We start from the raw sequence: 14,361 nt of genomic DNA, 5'->3' as shown, positions 1-14,361 counted from the left end.
ATTGAGACAACTGGAAGCGATTGACACCAGCTTCTGGCTTTTGCCGAGAATGTAAGAGTAAAAATCCTACATAAAATGCCTTCATCAATATCATGAAAAGTAGAATTTAAAAAAAAAAATGAATGAATTGTAAAACATGATTAAATGCAGAAGTGTTCCTCTTACAATTAAACTTTACTTGAGACAAGAGTCTTACCACTTTTGGCGGAGTATTGGAAGATGCGCGTGAAAAAATATAACTCCAAATTGGAAGTATAAGAGAAGCCATCATGATTAACAGAAATTATTAGAATTCAAAAGCTCCAATAGACAACAAGTTTTACGCCCTCCTTCTAGCACAAAAAATGTTGAAGCCTCAAAATTTGTTGCAACAACATTGGGGATGACCACCCAGTATAGACCTTAAAGCAACTCTTTTTTCTGTTTGGAATGGTGGTTCTAATTGGTTTAACTAGGTCCAGTTACCTTCTCTCAATCTCTTGTGACTTAAAATATGACTTTCATCAACCATTGAAGAAGAGACATCATATCAGCCTTCTCGCTGATTAGACAAGAAAGTGATTTTTAAGCTGATTTAGGGCTCAGCCAAGCCACAACTAAAGTTTTTGTTTTTGTGAAAAGGGCTTTTAAGAATGTAGAATTAATCTAAATGCAAAATTATTCAAAAATGCAAGAAAAAAGAACTAAATCTTAATCTTATCTCAATTAGGCAAGTATAGATCTAACACAACCGAGAGAAAAATATTTAAATGATTGAGATTTAAATATGTTTGGCTTATAATAAATATCAAACTGATGAAGTAGTTCAATTAACTGACATTATGAATACCAAAACACATTCTATTCAGAGACCTCTTAACTGAAACAATCAACCAACAACATTTAGGAAGTAATTCACAAAATGATATTGATTGTTAAATTAGTAATTCAAATAATTAACAATAATATGAGGAAATAGTTTACAACATATCATTATTTGTTAAATCAATATTAAAAGACAGATTTACTCAAAAATCAGAATTCAAGACATAAAAGTAGAGATAAATAATAATATATGATTGAGAAAAATTACTTATACTCACAATAATGCACAAATCTGAATAAATTGAAACTAGTATTTAAAACAATAGTATTAAAAATATCAATTTATTGAATCCATTTCTCTATCTCTGGTCTCCAACGGTCCTCTACAATCTTTGAACTTATGTTGTTACAACAAGAGTTGCAGTCGTCCAAGCTCTACCCATCATACATAATTCAGAATGCAAAAGAAAAATCCTCAATAATCCTCAGATCCGAGATTTTCTCTCCTCTCACCTACAACTTTAAATCCCTATTACAATAGTGCTTTTAGAATTCGAAAATTGCATAGAAGAAAGGCTCTTAATACATTCTACAATCTATTATTTATAATATTTACAAAAAAAATCTCAACAAGGAAGTTTGTTGAAGAAAAAAATTGCTTCATTAATTTTCATTGGCCCAAAATTCCATTTTCCTATTGCTGAAGCATTCTCATTGATTGATATTTTCTTCTCCTCATCTCTTGAATTGTTTTCCTACAAAAACAAATCAAAATTAAATTAAAATGAAAAAATAAAATCAAAATATCAAATTTGAAATTAAAACAAATCCAATAAAAACTTAATTACATAATTAAAATAAAAGAAATCTGAGTTTTCTCTTGATGTCTATGAATATTTAATTGGCCAAGGAAAACATAGGTGAAGGGATTTGCACTTAAAAGAAGTTGTGGGCAAATGAGAATGTAGAAAATTAAACTCAAAAAATTAATTTTGTTTAAAAATTCGGAGCTTGATATTCTACTGAATTTTAGGCCTATTAAATGATCAAATCTGGAAATGAAACTACTTCAAAAATATTCTTCATAATTTTATCTTTCCAATGAGTCATCTTGGGCCTCATTTGGCCAAGTAAAACTCCATTTATGAGTTTCTAGAATTAGTATATTAAAATTGCCAAAATTCTGGAATTTTTGTTGCATAGGCTAAAAATTAAATTTTTTAATCAAAAATATAATCCTAACTTAAACAACAAATATTAATTAATTAATATTACTTAATTGTAATTGTGTTATTAATTGTAATTAATTACAAATTTAATTAAACAAAACTTGATAATTAATTAAAATATTATTTTCTAATATTTATATTATAATTCAGCTTATATTAAAATTAAAATTATAACATAATTTTATTATATTTTAATATAATAAAAAACGATTTGAATCAATCTTTAACCATAACAAACCATTTATTTAATTAAAAAAATATTACATGAAATATGTGGAGGAGAGTGGGTAAGGAAGGTGGAAAGAGCATGGAGTTATAAGGAGGGTGGAAATTAACGGAAGATGGAGTGATACGGGCACGAGGGTGAGGTGAGCCAGGGGAGCCAAGAGATATAAGGAGTTTAAAAAACTCTATAATAAAACTAAAGAACCTCATTACATATTTTCAAATTACAACATCGCAAATTATAAATTGAAGAATTTAATGAAAAATGTAAAAATTTTAGAAGGGAGATGAAGTGGCGCCTACGTGAATTAACAATTCTAAAAATTACACTATAATCACTTTGCAATTTTGAGGTTTGGGGTTTGGGAATTTGTTTTAAAATAACAAACTGGAGTAAATTGCCAAGATCCTGAAACATGTTTTCCTCTGTTATATAATTTAGTTGGGTCATTTTGTATGACCGTTAATGAAAAATAAAAAATAAATATTAACGAAGAGTTAATATTCAAAATGAATAACTATTTTAATTACAAAAATTGAAATATCATACATTTACTGTCATTTTTTAGTCTAAGGGAGAAAATTATCAAACTTCAAAAGAGTGTTATTACAAACCGGTTGACCAAATAAGGAGAAACAAATATCGATTGAAAGCTAGTGAAAAGTCGAATTGAATGAAACAATCAAAATAGAAATATGATGAAAATGACAAAATTTGTAAGACAATTAACTTAAATGAAAATCATAAAAAATGCTTAGCGAAAAATTAATATAAAGGGTCCCCATTATTTGAGTCAATAATTCAAAGATGGGGGGTGTTGGGTTATCCCTACAACAAGTCTGCACACCCTATACACTCCTACAACCTTATTTCTATCTTGCTCGTAGTGACTATTTGACTAGCAGTAGCTCCTCAATTGTGCTTTATCTTTTGTTGGCACAATCCTTTCACTCATGGATCCTACTTGTCACTAAGTAGGCCTGATTTCTCACATGGCTAGAGCTTTAGTAATGGTTAATAACACAACTATGCTTTTTCACCCATATGGCCCCTAGTGAGTCTACTATTGGTCCTCTCCTACAATGACAACTGGGTGTTTCAAACTTGCAGCAGGGTTTGAAGTTGTCACTGCAATAGTTGGCCCTATACCCTACGATAGTGTCTTCTCTTCCTCTATAGCCTAGTCTCCTCGGTCACATGTCATTGGCTAAATCAAACCTGCATCAAACCCCCAACAATTTTTGTATCCATCCCTTGTTTTACCTTTCTCTTGTGTTTTTTAATCTTTTGTCTTAGCTATGACGATCATGCTCATAAATATGCATCATCGTTGCTTTTGCCTTGCCCCCGACTTCTTATTAGCCATAAAACTACATGTCTGTGCTACTCATGGTCTCGTGATCTGCCTCTCTGGTCACTCACTTCCCTTTCCACTAACATCCTAACCTATTATCTCCTTTGGTCATGATCAACTATCGCTTCACCTCTGCGAACTTGTTCACATCCACCTGTCGTGACTTTGTAGCCCCATGACGTTATTATTTTCAATGTAGGTGTTATCACTCCAAAATTTCCTTTGAAGTATTTGAAGAAAGAAATGATAGAGGTAACCACAAACCACTTTTGGAGATCAGGACCTAGCCTTCCTCATCTCAGAGAGGGCTCTCTCTTTAAAATTTAACTTTGTTTAGTTAATTGATTTTTAGGTTAGTTATGGTTGCACTTGGTTTTGTTTTAAATTTGGGTGGTGGGATCACTTACTTAGATGAACAGAGGTTTACTTTTACCATTGGGCTATGGAGTCAAAAGTTAGACAAATAGGACTGGATCAAGCTTTTAAAAGACAGTGTTTACAGGGCAAGATAGGTGAGTTTTTGTAGATCTCAAAGGTTGGATGGTGAAGTGGCTTCTAATCGGATCCAGGGAGCAATTAAGGGTTCCTTAGGTCGGATTATGGAAGGAATGAAAAAGGTCAACCGGAATGGGAGAGCAATTAAGGGTTCTCAAATCCGGGTATCAAAGGAAAACATATAAATGACTAACTGTTGAAAACATAGTGTACTTAAACAAATTCTGAGTTATATTTCCAATTAATACATTCAAATTTGGAATTACAATTAATTTTATGAAAACATAAGAAGGTAAAAAAATCACATAAAGAAGATACTTCACTGCAAATAGCTCATCTCATGAATCTTGTAGTGCAATGCTTTTATTACTTGCTCCAGTCTCTTGACTTGAAAATTGGTACAATCACCCTTAGGTTCAAGATCAAAATAACTCTACAGATATAATGTAATCCACCTTAAATACTTCGAATTGTGAAGTATTTATACAAAAGGAATTTACAAAATATCTCAAACTGTATTGAGAACTAATCTAGGAAAAGGAAAATATCTTCATGTAAGAAGATAGAGACAACTTTTGAACTGTTGTTTGTTGTCCCTGTTATTTAGGTTTTGTTGTCTTTGATGTTTGATCTTTTTCCCTTTAAGCTGCTTGGCTGTTTGGTCTTCACGCTGGATGTCATTTTTACTTATGACCTTTTCATCTGATACACTTTGATTTTGCTAACCTGTCAATATCATTTACTATGTTTTTTACTTTTACTATACATTTCAACTTTTTACTATGTATTTCAACAACAAATTATTTTGTTTTTTCCATGTATCAGCATCTGGTAGTTGGATATTGATCATCTTTCTGCATGTTTGACCTATTTGTCTTCTAACTATATGCTCTGTTGTTGTCTCCTCTATTTTATCTTTCACTGTGTGAATTGTCTTTTCTTAACATTCACTATCTATGTGTGAAAGATTTCTTATGCACTGTGATAACTGTCTTCTTTTTTTGAATAAAGGTTTTTAATAGATTTCCTTTCAAATCTTGGAGTAAACAAGTTTTGTGACTAGTATCAAAACTGTTTATCCAAGCTTTCTGGTCTTCTGATAATCACCTTCAAAATAAAACAAATATTAATAAAACACAGGTTGGCAAGGAAGGAAATTGATGGCTTGATTGAACATGGATGTCTGTGGACGGAGTCCTGACAGCATTATGAAGGTAATCGGAGGTCAAATAGCGTTGCAGAGGTTCAAAGTGGCACCAGAAGGGTAATGTAGGTTTTGGCGTGCAAACGGGCAAAAGGAGTGAAAACAAGGGTCCTTGTTGTTTTTACGGATAACTTTTTAAATTTGGTGCGGGATTAGTTAAGTGAACAGTGTTGGTTTTGGCTTATGCGGGAAGGCAGTTTAAGGGGCCATCACACTGCTTTTGAGTGATGGGCGGTTGGAGAGCACGCGAGTTAATGTGGAGTCACCACATAACCACAAGGGGCCCGAGCAAAACCACAAATCTCACTAGCTCTCAGGCAGGTAAAGGTCGGAGATAAGGAGCACGTGATATAGTCGTGGGTCATTGGATCTGGGGGTGCAAGATCCAACAGCTATCGCGCGGCAGAGCTACACGATAGGCAGAGGGGCGAGGATTAGCGGGGCCCAGGGGATAATTACACTTAACGTGTAGTTATTTAATAAATAAATGGTGCGGGCTAAAATGTATAATGAATGGGTTTAAAAGGAGTGGGACCAAGGTTTAACTGAGATAGCGTTTATTTAACCGCACCGAGGGGGTGGGTTAAAAAGAGTTATATCGGGTAAAGTGAATATAGCGAAGGTTAGTTAAGAAATGTGGGGTTAAACAAATCTTAGGGTAAAAGGGGTTTTATGGGTTTTAAAGGGTTTTGTCAGGAAATGTAGGAATGGCGGAGTTAATTTATAAAGCGGAGGGAGGAATAATAGTTAAGATAAAGGGGTTTTAGTGGGTTTTTAGGCAAAATAGGGAAATTACAAAGTGAAAATGATTTTTTCAAAGGGGAAGAGGTTTCACACTAGGGAAAAGGGGTTTTGGGTTGGGAGATGACTTTTGGAGGGTAAATTGCTAGGGAAATGTGTGAAACCAAGGGGCAATGGTGCAAATGAAGGGGAAAATGGTATTTTAACAAGAAATGATAGGATAATGGAGAAATTAGTAAGTATGTAGTGGAGGGTGAAATGAAATGAGGGGAAGTTAAGTTAGTGAACATCTCTTCACTCTCTTCACTGCTCCTACACACTGAAACATATAGCTAAGCATGATAAATGTGCTTATGCTTCAACTAGCTTGTACTTCTGCAACCTTTCTTCTACTTACCCTAACATTTTTTCTTCATTTAGCTAGGTGCATTTATGCTAGTAGACCCTTGCTTCCCTTTTTCTTTTGAAAAGTAAACTATCTACTTCTAACCTTATATCTTCCAATGGCTCAGATTAAGTTTGTGAGCACATTTTATTTCTCTTTGATCTGCCAATATTAAACAGTTTGGCAAAATCTTTATTCTCTATCTATAAACATGAAATTTAAAGCATGAACTTGTTAAGATTAAACAGTTTGACTATCTTGGGTTGTGACATTTATGACAAGCTGCACACAACCATTATTTTGCACATAAAAGTAAAAAGTAGTGGCACTTGGACTTGCACACTTTCATGATCTATTTTTTGTTTGGGGTTCATATCTTTTCACTTTTTTATCTTTTCTTATTCTTTTTGTTCTTTGATATTTCTTTTAGGACACACCCTCTTTACATTTTTTAATTTTTTAATATGGAAAACATTTGCAAAAAAACAAAGGTATGTACAATATTACAAGACTTAACTTAGTCAATTCAAAATTATGAATCATATTATTATAGGACCCTAACAGTGGCTCCACATGGGGATAGCATTTCCTGGTGAAATGTAAAGAACTTTAAGATCAGTAGCCTTTGAATTTTGACTGCAGCTACCTTGTAAAATGTTCTTCTGTGTTTTCTACCTTATTCATATTTATGATAGTGAAACCTTCAAAGCTCAGGGCCTTCTCTCCGAGCTTCAAATTCAAAAGATCACCATCCAATCCAATCTATAATCTGCAATGTTATGTATAATTATGCAAAGGAAAGTGAACTATTGTTAATCGGTGGAAAAGTAATGCTTTGGCATTCTACCATTGACAGGTCCTCTTAGTATATCTTATCCATCTATCTCTCTCAAGAAAAAGGCATTGTTACCCATGTAACCATAGATTACATAAGGCCCTTGCCATAAATTACTTGTGATTTTACATATACTTCTTCTGTGGTCTGCTGAAAGTGTATGGTCTGATTTATCCTTCTCTGGATATCGTTTGGTTCCACCTGTAATTCATGGATGATCTTCATCACTGGTACTCCCAAAGAGGATGGAAAAAGAGCATCCATCCCATATGCTAACTGATAAGGAGATGTACCAATTGACTTCTTAGTAGTTAGTCTATCTGCCCATAAGGCATTGACCAACTTTTTGTTCCATGTCTTTTGTTGTCTTCCAGTAATTTCTTAATAATATTGACCAGGCTTTTGTTAAAGGATTCTGCTATTACATTATCTTGAGGGTAATGGGGAGTGGAGTGGCCAAGCGTGATGTGGTATTTGTTACAAAATTCTACTAATTTCTTGGATTTAAAGGCAGCTGCATTATTTGTAATGAGCTTTTGGGGGCATCCAAATCTTGATAGGATATTATTTTCTAGGAATGAGATTATGACAGTGTTTGTAGCTTGTCTAGAAGGGATGGATTCTATCCATTTTGTGAAGTAATATGTGGCTATCAGAATCCATTTATGTTGAGCTAAGGAGGTTGGGTGTATTTCTCCAATGAAGTCTAACCCCCATTGTTGAAATGGCATTTCAGTGGAGATTGGTTTAAGAGGCAAGGGTAAAAGTTTTATCTTTCCCTCAAAGATCTGACATTTATGACATGAAGTCACATGTTTCTTAACATCTGCAAAGAGAGTGGGCCATTAGAAACCAAAATTTTGTCAGCAATAGTCTTCCAGTATAAGTGTCCTCCACAATCCCCTGCATGAAATTCTTGCATGATTTTATGAGCTTCATCTTTCAGTAAACAATTCAAAAGAATACCACCATTGTCCTTCCAAAGCAAAGCATTATCTATAATACAATATTTTAATGACTTCATTTTCAAATATCTAGATTTAGTTCCTTTTAAACTAGGAGGAGCTTGTAAGTTTAGTAATATAAATATGATATCTGCATACCAAGGTGAATCAGTAAAAGGTTCATTGATCTGTGGAGTCGTCATCTCTTCTTATTCATCAAGGGCACCAATAAAATTAATATCTAGGGCCTAACAATTCGATTCAGCCATGAGTTTGGCTAAACCTTGGCCTTTGACAAGTTTAGTAGGCTTTATCTCTATGTCATATTCCAATATAGTGGCAATCCATTTGCCTCTCTTTCCTTCAGGCCCATTTTGTGTCAAAATGTCCTTAACTACAGAGTTTGGAACATAAGCAATAATGTGAGAATAAAGAATATAAACTCTGAAATCTTTGATAGCCTTTACTAAAGCTAATGCTTGTTTTTCCATAATATTGTATTTAAGCGTGGCATCTCTTAAGGATTTACTAAAAAATGCAATTGGTTGTTCATATCCTTGGTTGTTCTTTTGCAGCAAGACTGCTACAATGGTGTGTTCTAAAGCAAAAGAAAAAATAATAAAATCTTTCTGAAAATCAGGACTTATAAGGACTGGAGTTTTGGTTAGGGCTTCCTTGATGGCTTCAAAGGATTGTTTGGCCTCTAGTGTCTATTTAAGTGATGAGTCCTTTCTTAACATGTTATTCAATTCCCTAATTAATTCTGCTAAATTCGAAATGAATCTGTTAAGAAAATTAATCTTGCCTATAAATGATTGTAACTGTCTAATGTTTCTAAGATGGAAAATAGTCAAAATGGCCTCTATTCTAGCATGATCTATCCTAATTCCATATTTAGATATGATGTGTCCCAACATCTTTCCTTCGTCTAGACCAAAGAGTGTCTTTTTGGGGTCTAAATAAATCCCAAATTTTCTACATTTGATGAATACTCTTCTAAGGTGATCTAGGTGTTCATTGTCAGATTTGGAAAAGACAGTGATGTTATCTTGGTATACTACTAAGAAATCATGGATTTCCTTGGCAAAAGCTATATCCATAGCTCTTTGAAATGTGGCTCCTGCGTTCATTAATCCAAAAGGCATCTTCAAATACATGAAGGTACCCCAAGGAGTAGTAAATGTAGTTTTGGCTTGGTCCTCCAGTTGAACCAGGATCTGGTTGTATCCAGAAAATCCATCAAGTAGTGAGATTCTGGACAAGCCTACTACCCTCTGAAGGATATGATCCATATTTTGTAGAGGATAGTTGTCTTTTAATGAGACCTTGTTTAAATTTCTGAAATCCACACAAAGTCTGATTTCTCCAGTCTTTTTCCTAGTAGTGACTAAGTTTGAAATCCAATCTAAGTATCTAATGGGAGATATAATTTGGGCATCAAACATTCTTTTAACATCTTTCTCAATGGATGGCATAAGGACTGGGTTTATTCTCCTAAGTTTATGTTTGAAAGGTTTATGACCCTCTTTGAGAGGTATTTTGTGTTGAAATATGTTGGTGTCATAAGACTTCAAGTCTTCATAACTCCAGGCAAAAACATCTTGGAACTCTTTAAACAGGTTTATGTATTTTACCTTTTCCTCTGGAGGTAAGGCTTTTGATATCTTAATGAATTTTGGTTTTTCCTCAATTCCTATGTTACACTCTTCTAAGTTTGCTCTTAAAGGTTCCATTTTCTGCTTTCTAGGTACATCATTTGAGTCAAACAAGTCTTCTAAGGGGACTAATCCTTTAGGCAAAAAAATATTTTTAAGATTAAGAATCTCAGGATCATTATTGATTATTTCCTCTATTTCTACATTTTCTAAGTTATCCACTTCTACTTGAGTAAATTTAGTAGGTTTACCTATTTCTAAAATATTTACATCTATGTCACTATCTATGTTATTTTCTATTGTACAGTCTGTATCTATTTTACAATTCTGAAACTCCCCTTCAGCATTCATGAAATCATAAATCTAGGAATCTTGGGAGAAAATCTACCAATACTTTAAATTGTCTGGTATGACAGGCCTATGTCTCACTTCTGCAGTGTACTGATGGTTGGGTTGAAAGGGAAATTTACAAGTACTAGAAAAAGTGGCAAGACTATGAGCCTGCATATTTTGTTTTTTAGGAATGATAGTAAAGTTTGTTTCCAGGAGATCTTTAATCAAATCTAGGACAGTCTCCCTATATTGACTAAGTCTGGAATTATTTATAGAGTATTTACCATTAATCTGTTTAATATTCAGTTCTAAGTCTCCAAGTATGGAAACTCTTTTGGCTCCAAGTCTTCTGACGATCTGTAACCCTAAAATTAGGGCTTCGTATTCAACCATGTTATTGGTACACTTGAAGCTCAATTTGAATGCATGTCCCTCATGTTATAAAATTATATATTACAAAGCAATGGAACACATAAAATATTGCAGAAATATAAACACAGAAAATGCATAAAACAAGAGAGACAGATATACGTGGTTCACCCAATTTGGGCTACGTCAAAGGAGAAACAACCAGTCATTCCTTTTATATTATCTAGCAAACTGAAGAGATACAACCTACAACAAATACGCTATAATTCTCTCTTCACTCTCAATCTCCTCTCTCTTCCTCACTCATAATACAGATATACATAGACGCAATACAATTCCCTCATATATAGCAAGGGGTTGCCTTTTAGGGCAAAAAACCCTAAATTAAACATAACTTCTACTGTCAGATCTCTGCCTAATGAACGGCCCAGATTGACTACAAAATTACAACATTTTACAAGGTAATTTTACATCTATTTATTGCTTCGGGGTGCTGCCCCTGATCCCCCCGCCAGGGGGGCTCACAAAGGTCGCAGCTGCTCCCTCCTAGACCCCCCCTGCAGCGAATATTTTACGGGCGGCAACGATGCGGTGATATCTTTGAATACAGAAGATAATCAAGCTCCACACTCAACAATCTCCCACTTGGAGATTGATTATAGCAACTCCATCGCTACTTCATTTGTTGGACAATGACTCTACTTTGGACCTGGTTGTTTTTCATCTTCTTCATCATACTTGACGACCAATTGAAACTGAGTAGATTCTCAGTTTCTCCTTGGTTACAACTTTTGTTAACATATTTGCAGGATTCTGGCTAGTGTGTATCTTTTCCAGCTTCGACTGTCCATCTTCCAACGTTGACCGTATGAAATGGTACTTGAGCTGTATATGTTTAGACTTGGAATGAAATGCAGAGTTCTTTGAAAGATGTATGGCACTCTGGTTGTCACTGTATAACCTACCCAATTCCTCCTTCTTACCCAATTCATCCAGAAACCTTTGTAACGAAATCATTTCTTTACTAGCCTCTGTAGCCGCAACATACTCTGCTTATGTTGTTGAGAGTGCAACAACACTTTGTAGCTTTGAGACCCAACTGACAATTTTTCCACCTACAGTAAACACATACTCTGTTGTGCTCCTCTTGTTATCTCTATCACATGTCATATCTGCATCAACATATCCCTGTAGAGCAATGTTTGAACCACCAAAGCATAATGCTTGATTTGTGGTACCTCTCAAATACCTGAGAATCCACTTCACCGCCATCCAATGTTCTTTTCCTAGATTGTTCATGTATCTGCTTACAACTCCCACTGCATGTGCAATATCAGGCCTTGTGCATACCATTGCATACATTAAGCTTCCAATTCATGATGCATATGGAACTTTAGACATATGAGTCATTTCTTCCTGAGTCTTGGGACACTCCTCCTTACTTAATTTGAAATGGCTAGCTAGAGGTATACTAACTGGTTTTGCATTCTGCATATTAAACCTTTTCAACACCTTTTCTATGTACTCACTTTAAGACAATGTTAATTTGTGATTCTTTCTGTCTCTAGGTATTCTCATACCAAGGATTTGTTTTGCAGCACCCAAATCCTTCATTGTAAATGAGTTCACCAATTTTCTTTTGAGCACATTTATTTCTTGCATGTTAGAACCTACAACAAGAATGTCATCTACATACAATAACAATATAATATAGCTGCCATAATTTTGCCTTTTGAGATAAACACAATGATCAGAGTGACATCCAGTATAACTTTGTTCAGACATAAACCTGTCAAATTTTAGATACCACTGCCTTGGGGCCTGTTTTAAGCCATACAAGCTCTTCTTCAACCTGCACACTAGTTTCTCCTTCCCTTTTACCTCATATCCTTGTGGCTGATGCATATATATCTCTTCCTCCAAATCCCCATGGAGAAAGGTTATCTTTACATCTAACTACTCAAGATGCAAATCTTCAACTATTACTAGACTTAAAATAGTTCTGATTGAAGTCATTTTAACAACAGGAAAAAAAATATCATCAAAGTCTATACCCTTTTTCTATGCAAACCCTTTCACCACAAGTCTAGCTTTATACCTTTTCCTACCTCCATCTTCTTCCTTCAACTTGTAAACCCATTTATTCTACAATGTTGTTTTACCTGCAGGCAACCTGACTAAGTCCCAAGTCTGGTTATGTGCTAAGCAGTCCATCTCTTCTTTCATGGCTTGCTCTCACTTCTTTTTGGTTTCTACCTGTACTGCTTCTTCATAACATTCTAGTTCACCAGAATCAGTCAACAATACATAATATAATGAAGGAGAGTATTGTTCAAGGGGTCTACTTATCCTGGTAGATCTTCTAACACCACTTTCAAGTGTTTGAGGTGCTTTTTGTTGTTGTGGTTGTTGTTTTAGATGTTGATCATTGTGATTTTCAGGCACCATCACTTTTTTTTTTATCTCGTCAAGCACTGTGTATTCTCTGTTTTCTTTTTCCTGTTCTGTTTCATGTAGTTGATCCTTATACAAAACCTTTTCATTGAATATGAAATCTCTGCTCCTAATGATTTTATGTTTTTCATAATCATAAAAGAAATAACCAAAATCATTAACACCATATCCAATAAAGATACATTTCTTTGATTTTGCCTCAAGCTTTGTTCTATTTTCTTTATTAATGTGGACAAAGACTTCACAACCAAAAGTCTTTAAAAAGAGTAGTTTACATTTTTACCTGTCCATGCCTCCTCTGGAATACCACCATCCAAGGAACTTGAAGGCCCTCTGTTTATTAGATAAATAGCAGTATCTACAGCATCTGCCCAAAATTGTAAAGGCAATCCTGCATGCAATCTCATGCACCTTGCACGCTCCATGATTGTCCTGTTAATCCTTTCTGACACACCATTTTCTTGTGGTGTTCCTGGAACTGTATTCTCTCTGTGAATTCCATTCTCTGAACAATACCTATCAAACTCTTTGCTGCAATATTCACCTCCATTTGTCTGATCTTAGACACTTCAATCTTTTTCCTGTCTCATTTTCAACCAAAGCTTTCCATTTATTGAAAGTATCAATTACATCAGATTTATTTCGAATACAATAAATCTAGGTTTTTCTGGTTGCATCATCAATAAAGGTAACATAATAACAAGAGCCACCAAGATATGATACCTGAGCAAGTCCCCATACATCTATATGCACAAGCTCTAATTTTTCACTCTTCTTTTCTTTCCCAACTCTGAGGAATCTAACTCTCCTCTGTTTTCCATAAACATAATTCTCACGGAATTTTAAATCAACATGCTTCAAACTTGGAAACAAATTTCTTGAGTGAAGAATATGCATCCCCTTCTCCCTCATGTGCCCGAACCTGTGATGCCACAATGTCGTATCTTCTCCTGTAGAGGTTAAAGCAGTAACATAATTATAAATACCATTGCATAAATACAATGTACCAACCTTTTCTCCTTTTGCTATTACGAGGGATCCTTTAGTGACCTTCCAAGTTTTATCTGTAAAAGCAGTCACACAACCTTCACCTCCCAACTATCCTGTTGAAATAAGATTTTTCTTCAGATCTGGAACATGCCTTACCTCCTTCAATAGCCATTGATTTCCATTCTGTTGTTTTATGAAAACTGTACCCATTCCAATGATTTTACAGGGTTTATCATCACCTAATCGAACCTGCCCAAAATCTCGTTGAACATAATCATGAAAATGTTTTCTATCAGGTGTGGCATGGAATGAGGCCCCTAAATCTACCACTCAGACATCAATA

This window comes from Pinus tabuliformis, chromosome 9 (genome assembly GCF_031772625.1).
Source record: "Pinus tabuliformis cultivar Carrire ecotype Pingquan chromosome 9, CPIR1, whole genome shotgun sequence".
NCBI classification, from domain to species: Eukaryota; Viridiplantae; Streptophyta; class Pinopsida; order Pinales; family Pinaceae; genus Pinus; species Pinus tabuliformis.
The sequence above is the reverse complement of the archived record's forward strand: the minus strand, read 5'-3'. Positions refer to the sequence as shown.